Source organism: Equus caballus, chromosome 7 (assembly GCF_041296265.1).
Source record: "Equus caballus isolate H_3958 breed thoroughbred chromosome 7, TB-T2T, whole genome shotgun sequence".
Classification (NCBI taxonomy): Eukaryota; Metazoa; Chordata; class Mammalia; order Perissodactyla; family Equidae; genus Equus; species Equus caballus.
Window position 1 is genome coordinate 84550584 of NC_091690.1, and position 20344 is coordinate 84570927.

Below are 20344 nucleotides of genomic sequence, written 5' to 3' on the forward strand. Positions count from 1 at the left end.
TGGAGAAGAGGGGACCGATGACAGGATGTGAAGACCTTTGAGTATCTTTGGTTCCTATCGGGTAACTTGGTGTGGGGATTCTTTTATAAGAAAAACAGGAGGGGATGAGCTGGTCTGGGCAGAGGCATGGCGAAAACCTCCGTGATGTTTTTTTCCCAAGCAAATATCAGCCCCAGGATGCACGTCCTCTGCCAGGCTGTTGGTCCTCCAGGCAGCGACTCTGCTCCTTTGTAGACTCCCCCATTCCGTCTAGCAGTGTGGTCCAGATGGTGGCCTCAGTGCCTCTCGCTGTTCTTCCTGCACACGGGTCCTTCCTCTTCACACTACCTGCCACACTAAGTCATTGGTTCTTTCTTGCAATGGGTACATTTCTCCATATTTGACTCCAAAAGAGACTGGCTCTAACAAACTCCCCTTTTTTTTTAGAGTACCTGGTTCTGCCCAGATTCCAGGTGGAGTTCACTGAAAACTCAGGGGTTCAGCGTCTCCCTTACCACAGACATGCTCAGGAACTCTCGTCCTCCCTCAGGGGTCAGGGGTCAGCCTGACAGCAGGTACCCATTCCTAGCCGGGGCGTCACCGTGCCGTCTGGTACTGCCTCTTGAGAATGTTCTCCTTGGGCTTGAACGATGCCTTCTTCCAGAACCCCCGGTCACCTCCAAGTCTTGATGAAAAGACTTTCATCTCTGAGTAAACACATTCTGTCTTGCTGAGGTGTCCCCTCTCTGTCCCTAACCGAGAGTATGTCATCCCGGGCTCTTAAGCCTTGGTCCCAAGTTCCCTTCCTGTTTGTGGAGCCCTGTGAAGTGAAATGCGGCACCATCTGTACAGCCAGATGCTCACCTCCCACACCTCCCTCTCTCTTCCAAAGGTCCTGATGTCATAGGAATAACGTGAATAGCTACCCCGTGGAGCTTCCTGTGTGCCAGGTACTGTGTTAAGCGCTTCCCATGCTACCACCCTGCAGGGTAAGTGTTATTATCCTTCTCCAGGTGAGGAAGCTGAAGCCTGGCAGTGCAGTGGAGCTTAGTGTTAAGAGTATGGGCCTAGGGTCCAACAGACCAGGGTTTGAATCCCAACCAGCTGTGGATCTCAGGCATGCAACGTAATCTCTTTAACCTTCTTTCTCAGATCTAGAAAATGGAGATAATATAGGGTACTAGGGTTGCTGTGAAATTAAATGAAATAACATACGTGATTTCATAAGTACATAAGTACTTGCTTTATTGCATGCCAGACAGTGTGCCATCAGTAAACAATAGCTCTGCACATAGATACTGTTGTCAGCAGTATCATCATTACCGCCTCAAGGCCACACTGCTAGTATGGAGGCGGGACCAGGATTTGAACTTAGGCCTGCCTGGCTCTGAAGCCCGTGTTCTTTCTCCTGTCCCACACTGTTGCTCCCAAGTTTATCTTGCCTAAGACTTTCTGGTCCCTAAGTTTGCGTTCTTGGTCTTCCTGGCTGTGCCATTTGTTTCCTGCTGGGCAGTGGGCTCAAGCTAAGGCTCACAGTTCCTTGGTCCCTTCTAGCCAGTGACCTCCTTTCAGTCATTGACTGAGCAGTCCCCGCTGGCTGGGGTGTCCAGGCAGGAGCTTAGGCAGTTTTCCCCAACTGTCAATGTCACCTTGTCTACCATGAAAGCCAGGGAGGCGTCCCGTATAGTTGTGTGTGTTGGCAGATTGTCCAAAGGACAGGAGCAGCACCAGAAAGGCCTGGTGGGTGTTCCTGTCTTTTGGGGTCACAGATCCTTTGTGAAGCTGGTGAAATCTATGGGGCTCTCTCCAGAAAAATGCGCATGACAGATGCTCACAAGCCCAACATTTTTCATGAGACATTATCCCTGAAGCCCACCCAGGGATCCCAGCTGAGAAATTCAGATCTGGAAGGTTAGCTTACATGTGCGTTTGTCATCCTGCCCCTCCTCATTCACAACCACAGAGTTTTCTGTTTCGGTAGGATGTTGGTATTTGAAGGTTGTTGGGCCATCCTGGTAGCACTGGAAATACCTATTTTCTTTATACTATTTGCCATTTTCGTTTCTTCCCCATACTAGAGAAATGCATCCACCCACTAGAACTGGCCTGGCTGTGTTGCTCGGACTGACCTGCTGATTTGCACGTAAATTCAAGCTGTAGTCCGCATCTAGCAGACAGCCTGGGGAGGTTTTTTGGCCTCAGTGATCAGACTCATGGGAGTTTTATTGTGATTTATAGATCATAAAGGTGCATAAGCTTAGCTTCAGCAGGGTTTAGAGTTCTAAATTCAGGTAAATGTAAATCTCTACTTTGCAATTTAAAAATTTTTGGAATTTCAGTCTTAAAGAGTATGCCTTTTTCCTTCTTTTTTTTTCCTTCCAGTTTTCAAGGTATGGGTCTGGGAGAAGGCAGATTCCAAGTACTTAACTCCCCAGTCTTCTAACTCACTTGTAGCCCCTCCTTGGGACCTTTCCAGGGAACCATGGAGTCAGCCTGCTGTTTCTAACAGCGACAGGAACCATGGATGTCGCTGCCGATGGCCACCCCGCTCTCTGCCTGGCCTTTGGGGTCCCACAGAAAGATGGAAGGAACCTTCCATAAGGGAGGCCCGAGAACCCTCCCTCCCGCTCTGACTGCTGTGCCAGCGCCCCCTACAGATGGACGTGGCACGTGGATTCGGGGCGCGGGAGCTGAATCCACGATGTATCAGATCATTTGATATAAAGCTCTTCCTGATGTGTAGTTTTTCCTCTAAAGTTTTTCTTCTTTGCTTTTTCTAAATGCTAAAAGCAACCAATGCTCATTTCAAAGCCAAGATCAGAACTCTTTGCGCCTGGCTTGGAGTTCCAGCTCCATCAACTTACTAGATTTGTACCCTGGGAAAAACACGCACCCTCTCTGAGCCTTGATTTCTTGTTGTGCTGGAGAGATAGTAATTTCACCTCGTGACATTGCTGTGAGGACTGAGGGAGCTCGGTACCTGGAATGCACTTCCAGAGGTTTGGCATGGATTCCTCTACTCAATGAATATTTATTAAGCACCTACTGAGGGCCAGTCACTGTTCTACTTGCTCTGGAAACACTCAGGAACAAGACAGAGAAGGCCTCTGCTCTCATGATGCTCAATTCTAATCAGAGGAGACACAAAGCAACAAGGTCGTTTCAGAAGTTAAGAAATTAGAACTCACAGGTGGTGTGCAAGTGACAGGAACGGCCCCTTTCGATTGGACGGCTGAGGAGATGGCCTCTCTGAGGAGACATAGCACTTTGTGACCTCTAGGTCCCAAGTTTCCCAAGACATCCTGCTTTTAACAATCCTCCTCCCAAGCAGAGGTCCCAGTTTCGAGTTTGGAGAATCTGACTGAGTAGCCATCGGTTCCCTTTTGAGTGGTCGTTGTTCACTAGCCGGCCCCCCAGCAGAGGCTGAGCTCCTGGGCCTGGAGAGCGCTCGCCGGGAGCCGTCGTTGAGTGGGGGGCCTTCGGGGTAGGAGGCGGTGATTAGTTTCTAGCCAGAGCCCATTTTGCTCCACGACTGCGTTGAGCTTTCTGGTTCCTATGTCCGGAGCTGGAAGTTAATTTCTCTTCTGGCGAGACCGTGGCCCTCTGCAGCCTCCTGATTCTCTGCACAGTTCTTTAAGGGCTTGTTGAGGCCCGGCCAGAGCACTCCCAGTGCCTGCGTTGCCCATTGAACCACAGAGCAGGCAGGCGACACCTGATGCCAAGCGCATCGCCCCTGCGAGGTACAGTATGGACTTTAAATGCCTTGCTGCATCTGGCGACAGTGACCCAAACCGATGAGCGAGGGAAGCCGGCGAGCAGAAGGGCGGGCTGCCTCTGACTCACCTGTCATGTTCACAGCTGACCTACTTTGGTTTGACCTTGATTTGCTCAGTGCAATTAAAGACACTGTCGGGAATGCACTTCTGCTGCCTGACTTAAGTCCAACATGTGACAGCCCAGGATCTCATACACACACATGACCCAGGCAGATGGACGGACGGACAGGCAGTTAGGTTTCCACTTACCTCTGAATTGTAATTCGATCACAAGGAAAGGGCTTAATTTCAAGAACACGGAGCAATTATTTGAGGCTGGATACGATGCCAAGGCAGCAGGCTTTGATTCTTTGCTACAGGGCAGCTTAATCAGGAAATGGCCTAGATGGCCGCCTTTCAAGTAGGTCCTTGCAGTAGCCTGGCAACTGGCACGGGGTCGTAATGGGAGAATTTGGCTCTGCATGTCTGTGGGTGTTTACAGGGCACTGCGGGGCACGGCTTCTTTTATTTATAGAATGTTGTGAGCAACAAGCAGCAGAAGGCTGAAAAGCCATTCAATCTCGATTTATTTTTAACAAATTCCATTTTTCCCCTCATCCCAGAAAGAGAACTGAGTTATTAAAAAACAGTAAAAAATACATCATCGCAGAGCGTGCCATATCTAATTATGGGGTTGCCAGCATCGGCCTGCAGCCACATTTTAAGGGCTTTGTAAATCAACCATCCATTCAATCTGTGAACTTATATGACTCCTATTCTTCATTTAGATGTAGAGCGAAATTATTGGCAAGTGAGAGCTGATCAGAAAAAGTCCCACACTGTCTAAATTAAGAGATGAAAGGTATAAATATAGAATATTGTACTTATGTTCTCAAAGGGAGATAATATCCCCCTTTGTTGTCCATTAAACTTGGCCATACAGCGTCCATCCCAGACCACTGACTGTCCGCTTTGGGGTTTCTCACTCATCACAGTGGTGGATCTTAGCTGCTCGGAGGAGCTGTGTTGTCATATCTCGCTGAGCCCACCCTGAGGCTGTTTCCCACGTAGTCATGAGAAGACAGCAGTGTGCTGCTGTGGGGCCTGTGTGCTCGTAGCGCGTTAGAGCTGGAGGAGTCTTCAGAGACCCTCTAGTTCAAGTACGTCTTACTAGAGATGGGGAAGTGAGGCCCAGAGAGGAGGGACTTGCCCAGGGCCCCATAGCAAGTGATGACAGAGCTGGCCTGTGGCCACGGGCTCTGCGCTTTTCTCTGACAGCGCCCTGCTGTGCCAAGCTCTGAGCAGTGAATTCAACAGATCTGATTTCTGCCCTTCAGGGTTCACAATCTCAGACAGACAGACATCAAGACAGTTGAATAATCCCCATATGCCTGAGTAGACCAAGGTTTGTGTGGGCAGCAAACCAGCTAGTTGAGTGGGGGCGAGAGGGAAGGCAGGGAAGCTTGGAAGCTGTGTATTTTGAAACCAAGGCCCAGGTAAAATCGGTTGTTCTCTGACCCGCTTGGGAAGGGCTTTACAGACGCTGGCAAGTTTCTAATGGAAAAAGGTGCCACACGCTTGCCGAGTGTTGGGGGAGGGAAGGTATTGTGCCATGGTGGGTGCCAGTGGAGATAAATATTGCAGCCTTGGGAGGAGCCCTGGGAATGGATCATTGAGGAGGTTTCATGGGAATACCAAAGGGAGTGAAGGGCTGGGGCGCAGCGCAGGCCAGGGCTGTGTGGTCCTGAGTCCCGTGGAGTGCTCCACCCTCTCCTGGGATGGTGTGTGGGCGGCATGAGTGCTGCCCTTCCCGTCCTCTGGCCCCCAGGTAGAAAAGCAATACCTGGTCATGTGGTCTTTCTTCTAACCCTCAGAATCTTCTTTGCACAGTAGTCTGGGCAGCCAGTATCAATGGACTAGAGCCGGCATGTGAGCTGGGACCTGTCTCTTTCTTGCCCTGGGCTAATGCCTGGCTCTGTGCCTGGGCCAGAGTGGGCTCTGGGTGTTAGTTCTCTTTCTGAGGCTGGGAGCGGGCAGAGAGACCCAGGGAAAACTTTATGGGGAAGGTTGGACTGTGCAAGCTTCTGGGGAAGTCAACTCTTGGCAATGCTAGAAGGCAAGGGTTTTAGAAGACATGAGTAGGCCAGGAGGGGGTGACCCAGGCCTAAATTAAGGCCATAGCAGTCAGCACAGAGTGGCCAAGAGGGAGAGGAGCGGTTACAGAGCAGGAAGAAGCAGTGGGAGTTAGCTACAGACAGCTGACCGGAGGGTGAAGGACAGTGATGTTCTGGGCCGTGAACCTACAGCTGCCAAGGAGGCTCATGGGGAGGGAGGGATCAGGGCCGTGGCAGATGCAGCAGCCTGGGAGCCCGCGTTGCTCAGGCTGGGGTCTTCGGATTATCGAGTACATTCTCTCTGAGAAGAGATGGTCCGTCTTCCTGTCCAGTGAGTTCCTGGCCACCCTGGACAGTGGTTCTCAAACATGTTGCCAGGTGGCAAAGAATGAAGTCAGTACATAGCATGTTCTCAGCATCACCTCCATAAATTTTTTTTCTCAATCTTTTGATACCTACTGCTACTTACCTGCTTTTGAGTTCTGCGAGTTGAGACATGTAAATTAGCAGGAAATAGGTGATGAGCTTAAGTTTGAGAATTTTGTATTTTTTCTTGGATTTGTATTGTAGTTTTAATATAGTCTAAGAATGTTTTTATTGATAAAATAGTTTCTAGTGTTAAAACGCTTTTTCATTTTTATGGTTTCTAAAGGCACTGATTTTTCATGATGGGGGCACCTCCTGGGTCTCCACCTCTGAACCAGTTTTCAGGGAGCAGATTCTCCCCTTTCTCTCACTTGTTTTCCTACCCCTGGCCCTTGCCCTGTGTCCCAGCCTCTTTTCCTGTGTGTGGCTCAGCCCAGGAGACCAGTGAACCCAGGTGAGGGGTGTGTGTCAGTAACTGGTTCGGTGGTAAAGAACATTAAAAGCCTCGCCTGAGAGGAGGTTGGGAAGTTGCCTGTGAGCTGGGATGACCCCCAGACTTCCTGTCCCAGGCACTGCCCGGGGAGACAGCCGACCTGGCCACTTCATATTGCGTGCCCCCAGATGACAGTGGCATTAGTAATTGATGCTGTTTTAAATTCTCCAGAGTAAGAAAATGGTGTTGTTTGGTTACCACGGCCCTGTCATCTCACACTTTCACTGAATTACTGTGCCAGGCACCCAGTGGGCGTTCAAGAAATGCTTTTGGTTCATTGAGCTGTTGCTGGCCACAGCCACCTCTGCCACCACCACCATACGGTGTTCTGAGAGCATTAAGTGAAAGTCCTGAAGGTTGTGTATGTTAAGTCTGGTCCAGAGTCCATCCTGCTGCCTCTGGGCAGGTCAGCTGCACCCCGGCTATCAGCACTTGTTGGCTCTTATCAGAGAGACAGAGTGGTCCAGGGGGCAGGGGCATGAGGCGTCACTTTCTCTGGCCACTGTGCTGCAGGAAAATCCCATCTGTACTCGTGAAGACAGGCAGGTCCCTGGCCCCCTCGGGCACCACACCCCAGGCATCCCGCTTCCCCTTTACGGACATGTATGCCTGGTAGGAAATCCTTTATTCGAATCCAAACCTACTTCGTGGCGCTGTTTCCCCAGTGACCAGTTCTACCCTTGGTAGCCACGCAGAACAAAGGTGGGTGGGCGAGGCGGGATTCACTTTCCAGGTCTGGAAGCCATGCTCACGGGCCCCCTCCCTCCCTTTCCCCACCGGCTCATCTCCTCCAGTGCCTTCAACCATCCTTTCCACGGTATGGCTGTTGGTGTTAGTGTTCACAAGAGGTGGATGTGAATCAAGCATTTACCGTGTGCCAGGCACTGTGCCCAGCTCCCTACATGCACTGTCTCGTTGACTTCTTGCAGCCGCCCTGTGAGGTGGGTATTGCCAGCGTCCTCCTTGTACCAGTGAGGAGACTGAGGACACACGCCCAGTCTCGTCTGGAGTCGCACATGGAGCGGCCCAGGGGAGGTTTGGAGCCCGCCGTCTGGCCCTGAGCCTTGCCTCCTGGCTGCGGGGCTGTCACAGCTCAGGGCCTCAGCGCCTAAAGCAAGCCCGTGGCGCACTAGACCGGGGCTGGCCCCACCTTCACTTGTTTTGCAAGAAATCCTGAGTTGAACCGTGTTCTGTGAAGCCTCCTCAGTTGGTTTTGACAGAGCAGACTGCCGGTCTGGCCTTGCACCGGCGCCCACACACGGGCTCGTCCCAGCTCTGCCGGGCCGGCAGGCCTTGTGGAGCCTTGGGTTTGGGTCAGGGTGACAGAGGTGGCTGTTAGTCTTTTCCTTTCCTGACCACGAAGTCTGATGCAGTAGGTTTCTTGTCAAAGGCTTCGTCGTGGCTTTGTGGCCAGCAGGCAGAGGGAGGAAGGTGCCTGGGAACTGCAAGGCGGACACCTCTTCAAGTGCCTACGCCGTATTTGGTCCACAGCACAGCCCCAGCGCCCACAGCTGGGAGGCCAGGGGCCAAACGCACCCTTTCCCGAAATGCCTCAATCAGGAGGGGCTTTTGAGGTGAGGGGAGGGAGGGAGAAGGGGTCAGGTTGGGGCCATCGGACCTGGGCTGAGTGTGGCCCGGCCCCTCGCTACCTGGGTAACTGTGTGCCAGTCACAAAGGTCTCGGTTTCCTCTTCTGAAAGATGGAAATGACACTTTTAACGGCATTTTAAATAATATATTAAATAATAACAATGTTAGTATTGAATAATAATATATTTGAACAGTCTTTTCGTGGGGATGTTTTGAGGGTTAGATGAGCAGAGGCAGATGCGCTGTGAGGCTGCGGTGACTGTCGGGGAGTGGTCCCCAGCCCTGACACCTCCACGTTGGACAACCAAGCCCTCGTTCACTGTCCAGCCCTTCCCGCCTTCGTGGCCTGGGTGCGGCCCCTCAGCGGCCTGCCGTCGTGTGGAGTGCGGGGTGGGGCTGTGGAGGCCTGGGCCGTCCTAGGCAGGAACAGCCCCAGGGCCCAGCCTGGCAGTTGTGCTGGTCATCGTGCTCTGACCCCTGGCAGCTCAGGCCAGGCTCGCCCAGGAGTCGGGGGCAGACGATCTGTGGCATCGTCAGGAGTCCGCTTCCTGTGCTCGGGGTCAGCGGCCCTGGGCTTTCCTGGTCCAGGCCCTGGCCACACCCTGGCTGAGCCAGAAGGATGGAGAGGCTGGATTGAACCATCTTTCTTGGTTGCTTTTCAGGTGGAGTGCATCCCAGATACTGTTTCCTAGAGATTTAAGCAGCAAAGTGAGGGACCTGGTCCCCCAGGTTTAGGCCCAGAGACCTGGAGGGAAAGCAGCTCAAAGCAAAAGAAAAAGGACTGGATAGAGTCAATCCTATCACTACCAGAAATAGGGCCCTGAGCAGGGAGCTCACCTCCCTGAACTGTAGTGTCTGTCTGAAACCTGGGGACTAAGCCCTGAGGTTGCTGGGAGGATGGGACGAGATCCTCCACGGGCGTGGCCAAGGGCACCTAGTGCAATGTCCTGCAGTGAATAAATATGAATATTAGAATATGAATTTCCTTTCTCCTCCGCTGTCTACTCCTTTTCTAGTCCTGACTACTGCTGATTTTCTGTGTGTCTTTGGGGAAAGATCTTAACCTCTCCTTGCCCCTTCTCTTTGTGGGAGAGAGCTGAGCCACCTGCTGGTTCTGACTGGGTACGTGGAGCCCCCTATGAGACACCTTGGGAATGTGTGGGGCGGTTGGCTGTCCTGATGATGGGGGCGGGGTTTTCACTGGGGGCAGCCGGGATGCCAGATGTAACAAGTGGAGAACGAAGGGTTGTGACACCATCATCCCGCACAGCTTCCTAAAGTTGAGTGGGCATTCATGTAGGTGAAACCCTGTATATAGTTGTCTGAGCCTGGAATCTGGCTCCATTTTACACATAAACACAAATGCTTTTTGCATGTTTTTAATATACACTGCATTTTCCAGGAACACAACCACCAAGTCTATGAGGTTTGCCTATTTGCTGTATATAGATACAAGCATCTCCTTATCTTCCGTCGCCTCTTCTGGAGTCCCTGTGCCTGACATTTGCATATTGATGGGCCTGTTATCTTATTTTAACTAACTTTATTTCCTTTGTTTGTATTACAGTGAGGGTATTACGTTGATTGTTTGTGAAATTATGTGTTGGTAGGTTATATTACTTACAAATTTCATTTCAAGAGAGTGAAAGGAATGTTAAAAATAATTGTATTGAATCTTTGAGTATGCGAGAGGGAGTGTGTGTGTTTCTCAGTTTATAAATTAGCTGGAGAAACCTTAGGATAGACTTGAAATAAAAAGAAATGGTTTTATTTCTCTTAGAAATGTCCTTTTACATAAGGATATGTAATAGAAGTCAGAATTTTTAACTGCATCCATTGACAGAGAAATAAGGTGTTTTGATGTTTCCCCTGTTCGTTTTAGAAAAGCATAAGCTTAAAGAGTCTGAAACAGTTTTTATTATCCTCTTTTTTCATCTTTACCACCTCTGTTTTTTGTACCCCTCCCACCTGTACATATATATTTTTTTACATCCATGTGCAGATTTTTACAGAAAGGAAAACCAGCCGAGCTCCCTGGTCTTTTCCCAGTTTGTTTGGGTGGTTTTGTGGCGTCTGCCTGCGTGGATGAATTGTGTGAATTACCTGTTCGTATTCTGTACTGATTTTTCCACGGAGGTGTGTGGCTTTTATTGATTTCTAGGAGGTTTCATTTTCGTTTTGTTGAATTCGGAAAGGATAAGACCCCTTCACCTGTCACGAGCTGGGAGTCCGGCAGACCTGGGTTGGCGTCCGCGCTCTCCCGCGCTTGCGAGCTGAGGACCCGCAGGCAGTTTCCTGGACTCCGAGGACTGGTTCCTTCTTCCTTGAGAACGCAGTGGAACAGCACTGCCTGGCGCAAAAGAAAAGCCTTGCGTGTGGTTTCCGCTGCTCCAGCTTTTGCGTTGTTATTTTTGTTGTGATTCCTGCACTGAGCATGTTCTCAGAGACAGTACCCCAGGCTCTACGGCTTGTGCTTCTTCAGTTCCTTAGACATGGAACACTCGCTCGCTGCAACCAGAGCTCAGAAAAACGAAACTGAAATCACTGCAGGATTTTTTTTTTATTCCTCGAGTAGGAAAGAGACAGAAGAAAGAAAACAAGCTGATTCCGTTTCAGTTAAGAGAGGAACACGCAGGGTCGTTCCTGGGGTCAGGACACGCTCAGGGGGTCCTCTTAGATCTGGGGCCCTGTGGAAGGCCTCAGGCTGCGTCCTAGCATGAAATCGTCTCCTCACACCGTGCTAGCCAGGGCAGGCGAGGGGACAAGGGCGTTTCAGAAAGGTGTCCAGTCCGTCAGAGTTGAAACAGAAAGGGTCATCTGTTAACTCTGAGTTAACCAGTTAAACACCTGCCATTCCCCCGGCCTCCAGTTGTTCATGTCCTTGTTGCCGGTTTGGCATCTTCGCCCTGTGGGAGGGAGGCGGGTGGGTGGGCACGTCCCTACTTGGGACGGAGCTTTTGCTTTTTTTTTGCTGAGTCACTGAACCAACAGAGCATGTGCGGAGTCCTGACTCTAGAGTGGGGCACATCGGGGTTCTGTCCATGTTCCCCCATCCCAGCTGTGTGATCTTGGACAGCTTGCTGCACCTCTCTGAGGCTCAGGGCCATCTTCTACATGATGTTGATAATAATGCGTTGTGAGGACCAAACAAGCTGTGTAAGGGCCAGCACCGTCCTTGGCACGTTGGATGCTCAGTAAATGGGAGGTCCACACTGCTCCAGAAAGGCAGGGCATGGGTATACAGACCGCAGTGTAGCCTGTGATGCAACTCAGACAGCTCATAGGCGCCTTTCCTCCAGCTGTCACACAGGCTTGCCGCCTGGCAAGTGGAGCTTGGGTTGGATTTTCACCCCCAGTTGCCCCCTTGGCTGGGGGCCTTTGTGCCCTTCACAGACTGGCTGTCACCCCTCACATCAGAAAAACAGTCAGGAAATCCCGTTGGCTGTTCCTTCAGAGTATACCAGGAATCAGCAGCCGCCCATCACCCACCACGGCCACTCAGCCCCGACTCCGCGGCCGCCTTGCATCCCGTCCATCAGTGCAGCCCGCCTGAAGAACGTCTAGAATTCAGCCGCCTCCCAGCCCCTCATCTCCTGAGACCAGTCTGCTCCTGAGACCAGGGCTGAGCTGGCCATCTCTCCAGACTGTTGTCGTCGTCTCCTTCCTGGCCTCCCTGTGCTCCCTTTGCCCACCACCCCTCCCACACACACACTCATGCACACGCTCCTGCCACCGCCCGCACACACACACAGTCCCCCACGACCACATGTACACAGTCCCCCCACAGGATCCATCCTCCCCCTAGTCCTTCTCAACACGGCAGCCAGACTTAAACCCTCAGTGGGATCCTGCCACTTCCCATTTCACTCCGAGTCAAAGCTAAGGCCCTTGCAGGGGTCTGCCAGGCCCCCTGTGGTCCCTCCCCACCCTACTCCAGTCATTGGTCCTCTAACATCCGTGGCTCCACCACAGCCCTGTGCACTGGCTCTTCTCGGCCTGGAAGGCTCCTTGCTCGACCCCTCATCTCCTCACATCTTGACCACCTTCACCTCCAGTGCTCCTCCTGCCCCGTCTCTGGCTTGTCTCCCCAGCGCTTACCACCAGCCAGCATAATTTCCTTGTTTATCTCCTTCGCTTGCCTTCCTCAGCAGAACGTATACAGATGGGGACAAGGATCTTTGTCTCCCCAGCCCCAGCCCTGCCGTGGAGAACAGTGCCTGGCACTTGGATGCCCTCAGTAAATATTTGTTGAAAGATTAATGAGTGATTGTGGGCAGCACACTAACAGTGTCTTCATTATTACAAAATTGTCCCGAATTGAAATTTGCCACATGCAATTCGTGGTGGAAATTTACTCGAACTACCAGTTCTTTCACTGTAGAAATTACCTGGCATATACGGGTATTCAGTAAATTGTGTGGGTGGATTGCTTTAGGGCTTTGGGGCTGCGGTCGCCATCTGAGGCCTCCTTACCCGTCAGCCAAAACCTATGGTAGGTGGGACATAGGGGGGCCTCTCCTCCCTGTGCCCCAAAGACCTCCTAGCCAGGTGTCTCTGTATCACCCCAGAGGCCCTGGTGCAGCCCAGCCCTGGGCAGCGGCTGTCCGCCTGCTGGCTTCCCCTTCTCCTGGGGTCTCCATCTCTGTAGGGAAGTCAGTGTCCTTTTTTCGCCGTCTCATCGTCCCGCAGCTCCAGAGTTCTGTGATTGTCACCCATTGACTTAACTTTCTCCTTAGCCTATTCCCTGCTTTCTGTAGGAGCAGTGACTTCTCCATGGTTTAGTTTCGTTGACTGTAAAATGAAGGAATTGGACTCTTAAAATACCACTCACCTTTCAAATTCTTGTGAGTCCTCAGTGCTTCCTGCTGCAGAGTGCTGACCTCTGGGATGTCTCCGCCCCTCCCGGGTCCCTCTCTCCAGCCTTTCCCGTTGCCTTGCTGACTCCCTCCTGGTCCCAAGAGCTCACTGTCCTGCATCTCCTCGACTTTGAGTTCTTCGTGCCCACTGCCGGCGCCCTGCGTGTTCTGCCTCACCGTTCCTGAGCGCCTGCACCTTGAGCTCTCCCGTCCGATGTACTTTCTCGGACATCAGTGCTGACCTTTCCACAGCCTCTGCCCCTACTCCTCCGCCCACGCGAGGCCGGCTGTTTCAGTAGCCACAGGTACCCCGCCTTTCACATGTTGGGCTCGTTCAGTCTGTGAGCAGGAATCCTCCTCATCCTACAGGGAGGAAGCCACAGCTCCCAGAGGTCACGTTGCTGGCACAGGACACACAGCTAGTCAGTGGCGGAGCTGGGATTTGAACCCAGGCTGTGGGCTCCAGGGGGCCCTGCACTGACCACTACCCTGGCCACGTCTCTTCACGCCCATCCTCTCTTATCCTTTTGTCTACACCCGCTGCCCTGCGCCAAGGTGAGCATCCCGGCTCTCCCACTGCTCCTGGTTGCAGGGGTATGGGGAGACCACAGGCCTGGGCAGTGGCTCTGCTACTTTGCACCCCCTGCACCCATTCCCACCGTCTCAGGGCCCCCACACCTGGCTGTTGGCCCTGCTCTCTGCCATGGCGACAAGGTGAAGGCCACTCCGTGTGCCATCCCGCAGTGTCCCTGTTGTCTTCTGCTCAGGATTCTGCCCATTTTCTGTCCTCCTCTCAGCCCTCCCCACATCCTCAAAGAAGGCATATACCCCTTTTCCTCTCTGAGCCTCAGCCCTCCTCGGATCCGCCTGCTGCCTTTCTCAGCCTGCCTCCATCCACGGCCCAACCAGCCACTCAGGGCTCCTGTCAGGCCGCCCATCTTTAGCTCTGCTCTCCCTCCCACCAGCATCCTTCCCTTTACCACCAACAGCAGCCGTGCATCCTTTTGTTTCCTGTAGAACAAGGTGCAGGTGTTTTCCAGAACTTACTTCAACTTCAGGCAGTAAGCTTTCTTGTGGAAAGAGTGTTCTCCCCCTGAGTCTTTAGGGCCAGGCTCTCTTCTCTTATTCTGTAGCATTAAAAAAAAAAAAGAAAAGAAGAAGGAAGAAGAAAGGAAAAAAGAAAAAGAGAAAAACCAAACAGGATCCAGTCTGATATGTCTTTGGTTAATGAACACGACTCATTGATCCTTCTTGCTGTGGGGGCCAAGGGGTCGTCCCCCGTGCCATCTTTGAATGCAGGGGCGTGTCAAAGCTGAGGGCCCGGAGGAGACTCTGCCCTCGGGAGGCTGCCTCCCAGAGCTGACGTGGCAGAGCAGACAGGCTGTGGCAGACACAGAGCATAGCCGCCCCCCACGATGTTGAGCATCTTTTCCGTGTCAGGCCCTGTGCTGGGTACTGGGGTGCAGAGGAGTACAAGGCCTGCACCTTGGGGAGAGGCAGCACCTGTGAGCTCCCTTGGCAGCTTCAGATTCCATTGTCGTCCTCCAGGCAATGCAGAGTACCCAGATCCAGGCTGGAGGGAAAACCCTTGGGGCAGAGTCTGGGGAGTGGGCTGCATGCACGTGGGTGCTGCAGACAACACGGGTGCTGAGAGGCAGGGCAGCCTGAGGCAGAGGTCACGTACTGGGCAGAGGAAGTGGCCAGAGACCACTCTGGGAAGAAGTCAGCCGGGGACCTCCGCCTCGGGCTGTTTTCAGAGGAGCTGAGAGGCTGATGGAGCCATGCCAGGCGCCTTCTGGCGAGAAAGTCGGCAGGGCAGAAGGGCAGGCAGGATCCGGGAGGGATCCTTAATCCTGAAGGGTTTTGCAGAGCATGGTTCCCCATAGCGTTCGCCCCTAACCTCTGTCTTTTGGATGTTAGATGAAGAAAAGCGCCTGGATGAGCACACGCGGGCATTGGAGGCCCCGCTGCTTCTGGGCCATCACTGTCCCTGGGCTGTGTGTAAGGTTCCGACAGACCCTGCGGAAGAGAAAGCCGGCCGCTTGACCCAGCCTTCCCTGTACCTCTTTGGCCATTGACTTTTCCCCTGTGTAACATCACTGAAATCTCGTGGAATCCGAATTCCGTGACGGGCCTTTGGGAAGTGCTGGTTTGAAGAATATTTAAGCCCTGCATACTCTGCAACGTGCCCACTTCTTATCTTGCATGGAGGCCGTGCTGTTTAGTGGAAAGACTATGGGCTTTCGATAGGCCTGACCTGGGTTTAAATCTGCCTTCCTATAAAATCAGCAGCTTGGTCAAGTTACCTAACCTCTCTGAAGCTCCGTTTCTTCATCTGTAAAGTGGGAGAGAGGACATCAGCCATCTTACAGGTGCTGTGATGGTTAAGTGAGAAGACAATCGTGGTTGACCCTTACAGAGGGCCCATTCTGTGCCACATACCCTTCTGAGCACTGTGTGCATCTCCTTTCCTCTCCACCCCAGCTCTGAGATGGGGAATGTTGTCATCTGTACCTCACAGGTCAGGAGCCCGTGACGCACAGTGTAAGTGTCGTGTGTTTGTGGGAGCTGACATTCGCATCCCAGGCACAATACACGGTGGCGTCAGGATTTGAAACCTGACTGTCATCTCTCAGCGGAGAGCATGCTCTTAAGCACTGGGTCATAAAGGGCCTGGGGCATTAAAAGCACGAAGTAGTATCGGTTCACTTTCCAGGGGGTTCATGGATGTTAAAGGGGGATCGCTCAGTCCTGAGACTCCAAGTCATTCTGCAGTCTTTTTAATCAAACATCGTAGAGGAGTGATCTGACCTGCCTGTCTGCTCATTGCTGCCCTTGTGACCCTTCTGTTTATTCTGCCTCCACATCCTAATCCCCCTCCATTTGGGCACCTACTCACCTGTCAGCTGGAATTGGGCCACTTCCCACCCTTGTCCCATCAGTGGTCCATACATCCCCGTCCAGGACCAAGAGTCCTCCCAGAAAGCCCCGTGGGGCCACAGCTTCTTCCTCAAATTGTTCCCCTTCCTGTACTTCAGTGATAGAGCCAGCAAAGGTCTAAGAAGGCATTCTTTTTATCATTCACTCAACAAGCATTTACTGAGCGCCTTTGTTGCGCTAGGGGCACATCCTGCTGCGTGACTCTTAATTTGATCTCCGAAGCCCTCCAGGAGTCCTCAGCAGCCCCCCGAGACTGGAATTCTGGATACTCTCCTCCGTCAGTGGTGCTGGGGCTCTCGTTTTGATTCACAGAGTGCCCCAGGACTCACAAATCTGGCCCCCTGGGAGGCCCTCTCAGCTGGCCCCCCAAGGCTGCAGTTCCAAATGCAGTCCCCTTGACTTACAGGCTTCTCCCCCAGGCCCTGACGCCCACCGCAAAGACCGCTCTCCCCTGCTCAGAACACCCTTGCAACCACCCAGTCCACCAGGCAACCGTCGGCAGCACCTCATTCAGGTCTCGCCTCCTCCCTGGTCCCTTCTCCTTCCGATACCCCCCAGGCTCCAGCCCATAGGCTAATTATTTTCCCCCTCTCTTCTGCTCGGGTACCTTACATATGCCCCACAGCTAGAAAAAGGGCACTCCTTCCTCAAGACACTTGACTGCCACCTGCTGGAAGTTTGTCATAATGGCTCCACAAATCTCTGCCACTTAAGAGAAGGCACGTCCTGCGGTTGTGCAGTGCGCTGCTCTCACAGCTGGAAGCACAGCCCTGCCTATCGCAGTGACCATGCGGTCATGTCTTTATTTAAAGCCTGTCTCTCTGACCGGATTGAGAGAATCTTGAACAGAGGGACTGCTGGTTCCTCCCTGTGTCCCTGGTCCCCTGGCATCTGCTAGGGGCTGGAGAAATGCTTGCTGAATGATCCTGGTGCAAACACCTGTTCCCTTAGGTTAAAAGCGCCTAGTCTTACTGGGTGAATCTTCTCTAAATCCGTTGTTCAAAATAAGGTGACCAAGCTCCCCACAGGCTGCCAGAGCAACCAGGGAGGGCCAAGGTGGGGCTTGGAGGGACAGCGCCTGTTCAGCCTGTCGCCTGTGCTCGGAGGCCCCCACCATCTGCACAGAGCACGGCAAGTCCACACGCAATCCCTCAGTGACCCGGGTTGGCACCAGCACCACAGTGTGGAGAATGTGGAGAATGGGGCCAGCCCAGCTGCCACGGCTCTTGGACGGGAAGGGAAAGTGCTTCCCATCGCTGCTGTGTCCACGACCAGCTCCTTGCGGGTTGTGGGGATGCACAGGTGGCCACACAGGGGCCCTTCCCGGGGAGTTTGGGGTTTTGTGGGGAAGTCGATCAGATCAGTAAGCGTACAGCTCCTAGACAGGGTAGTCAGCATGTTGATTCACCGTGGTCCATACTTTCCTCAGCCGTGGTCTTGTATTAAGGCACAACATTGAAAGCCACTACCCCAGTCACACCCTGGGCTTCACAAAGTGGTATTAACAGAACACCATCCAGCTGTCACACCTGGGGGTGGGGGCTCAAGGGGTGACAGGCTTTCACTGGGGTCCCATTTTAAAAAGGGGGAAGCTCTCTGTTCTTTCACAAAGCTTGTTTCCCCAGAGCAACTCCATGCAGCATTGTCAGGTCCCACAGAGAGAGCCCCCGGCAGATGCCCCTCCTTGCTCAGTCTGTGCTAATCAACTAACTGAGACACCTGCCCGCCCGGTGAGGGCTGAGCACTTCCCTCTCTGCCCTGGCTGCCAGGAAGCCGAGAGACCACGTGTTGGCTCAGTTTCTGTAGCTTTCCTGAACCCGATGCTCCTTCTTATCGGTTCCCCTCACGCCGGCCCCAGGGTGTTTGTTTGGGGTGTTTGTCTTTTACTTTGTGGGGCTGGTTTGGAGGCATGACCAGCAGCGGTGTGGCAGGTAGACGAAGAACCAACAGTGAGCAGGCACACCTGGGTTCCTGTCCCCACCTGCTAGCTGAGTCATCTTACGCAAGGTAACTTTGCCTCTTCAATCCTTAGTTATTTACCAGGAAAATTGGGATAATGATCACAGTTAACGGACAGTTTATTTCGAAGATTAGGCTAGTGCGCCGTGAATGCCACTGTCCCTTTTCCCTCTCCCAGATCAGGCTTGCTCTGTGGCTCCAGGATCCTGTCTGTGTTCCCTTCCTCCTGCTCGTGCCAGGATGCTTAGGAGGGGTGATGCAGTGGTAAGAGCTTGGCGACCACCCTCCTGGCTTGTCTGGGACAGAAGGGTTTCCCGGCTGCAGGGCTTTCAGTGCTAAAATGGGGAGGTCTGTGCAGAGGCGTGGTCACCCTAGAAATAAACCCCCTTAGCATCTCAGGGGCCTCCAGCTGCAGAGGTTTATTTCTCCCTCGGGCTGCTGTCTGCCCGGGACCTTGGCTAAAGGAGGAGCCTCTAGCTAGGAAACCGCTGGTTGCAGCGCCGACAGAGGAAGGCATTGTAAAGGTTCTGTTGGAAAGTTGCGCTGTCCTGTCTGCTCACATTCACCAGTCAAGGCGAGCACGTGGCCAGGCCTGACACGGGGTGGCCCACAGGGAGGGGCAGCTAATAGTTTGAACCTTAATACACGCTCCCCTTTCTCTTCTTGTAGCATTTTGGGGTGCTGGGGCAGGGAGGAGGGAAAGGAGCGATGCTTGGTGTGCAATTGGAGGTCTTCGATGTGGTCGTCTGCCTGTAGATGGGGCGGCCTCGCCCTGCTCTGTCAGAGGAGCAGCTGTGTCTCCTTTGGTGCCTGACTGTGGCTCACCCTCCCTCTTCTCAGTGCTGAGGCGTCTCTGCGGGGCAGCCTGGGCTGTGACACTCTCCCAGCCCCCTCCCTCCTTCGGGTGGAGCCCCTGATATCCTGCTCCCTGTGCTCCAAGGAGCTCAAGGGGACTGAGGTGGGACAGAGTGTGCCCCAAGTTCTCCCTTCATGCCTTGCTTTATCTGGCCACCCAGCAAGGCCCCTCCCACCTTTGGGAATCTCTAGCTCAGAAGCGGGCCCACAAGTGGCCTCCAACTCCAGGAGCACAGGCCAGGCTCTCCCAGGAGTGTCCTCACTCTGTGTCACTTGGATGGCAGCCCCAGGGCTGGCCCTGAGCTCCTCTCAGCCAGGGCCCCTCTCCCAGACACCTTCAGCCCATGGCTCAGCTCTCTTTTGGAAGTCGTTAGCACAGAAAGAGGTTTTTTTTGTTTCTTTTGTTGTTTCACTTATTGTCTTACATTTAGAATACTTTCTTGGAGAGAAAACAGTTTTCCAAAAATAATTGTGTCACAGCTGACTTCATCTAAGTTTCAGGGGAGTAGGGGAAAGAGAAAGATGAGGCGTGCACTGGGGGACACCTCACAATAAGATCACAGTGGGGGTGGGGGCAGGCAGAAGGCAGAGAGAGGCCGCAGGGTGGGAAGGGAAGGGCAGGAGCCACAGCAGGAGAGCCAGGGGGCTTCTCGGAGGAGGTGACAGCTGAGGGCACTTGAAAGGAAAGCAGGAGCTGAGCAGGTGATGAGTGGGTATGGGGAGTGTGGGCCCAGCTGAGGCCACGTGCTCCTGGCAATTAAGGATTTCGGGGGCTGGAGCGTTGGGCAGCAGGTGGAGGTTGGGCTGGAGAGTAAGGAGCTCATGGCAGCAGTCTGGTGTTTCCTGTTAGGGGGTTTGGTGATGTATCTGGAAGGCTTGGGGCTGAGCACTGGAGCCGCTGAAGTGTTTTAAGCAAGGGGATGACCTGTCTCTGCCACAGTGAGGAGGGCGCGAGGCTGGAGAGGACAGGGGCCGTGACCAGCGCTTCCTCGGGGCTGGGCGTCCCTTTGCCGCTGCCGTGTCGCTGGGGGCTGAGGGCCTGGAAGGCTGAAACTCTGGTGATGTTGTTTGTACACGCCCAGACCGTGGAGATTTCCGAATCCGACTGCAAAGAGGAATAAACTGGGCAGACAGATCCCCTTCTATCCCTGGATATTCCCTCAAAGACCCTTATCGTGATGAAGGCAGAGATAGATGGCAGGAGCTAGCTGGGGGAGCGTCAAGCGCCTGGAGTCTTGCTCCCGAAAGGTCAGGAAGCTGCTGTCAGAGCCCCTTCCAGACACAGGGACCCCGAGGGCCGGCGGGGACGGTCACGGAGCGCCTCTGGGGATGGCTGTCTCCTGAGCCCGTGTGCGCCAACCCCCTGAGGTTCTCGCGCCTTCTTTACGCGTCCCTGCTTGCTCCCGGCAGCATCAGGGGTGGGCCTGCCGCATCACTT

The 20344-nt window shown here is 53.3% G+C and overlaps 1 protein-coding gene across 49 annotated transcripts in view; it reads left to right on the forward strand.

Annotated features, from left to right (window-relative positions):
- The window catches only part of ARNTL (aryl hydrocarbon receptor nuclear translocator like), a 103518-nt gene that overhangs the window by 45827 nt on the left and 37347 nt on the right, over window positions 1-20344 (forward strand). For 11 of the 49 annotated variants that reach the window (XM_070272047.1, XM_070272045.1, XM_070272036.1 and 8 more), the window contains exon 3: window positions 872-968. The exons of 30 other annotated variants lie outside the window; for them this stretch is intronic. The gene's annotated coding sequence lies outside the window, so the exon portion shown is untranslated. Of the gene's footprint in view, window positions 1-871; window positions 969-19493; window positions 19609-20344 lie in introns of those variants that run through there. 8 more of the 49 variants (XM_070272020.1, XM_070272039.1, XM_023644119.2 and 5 more) reach the window with 3 other exon arrangements.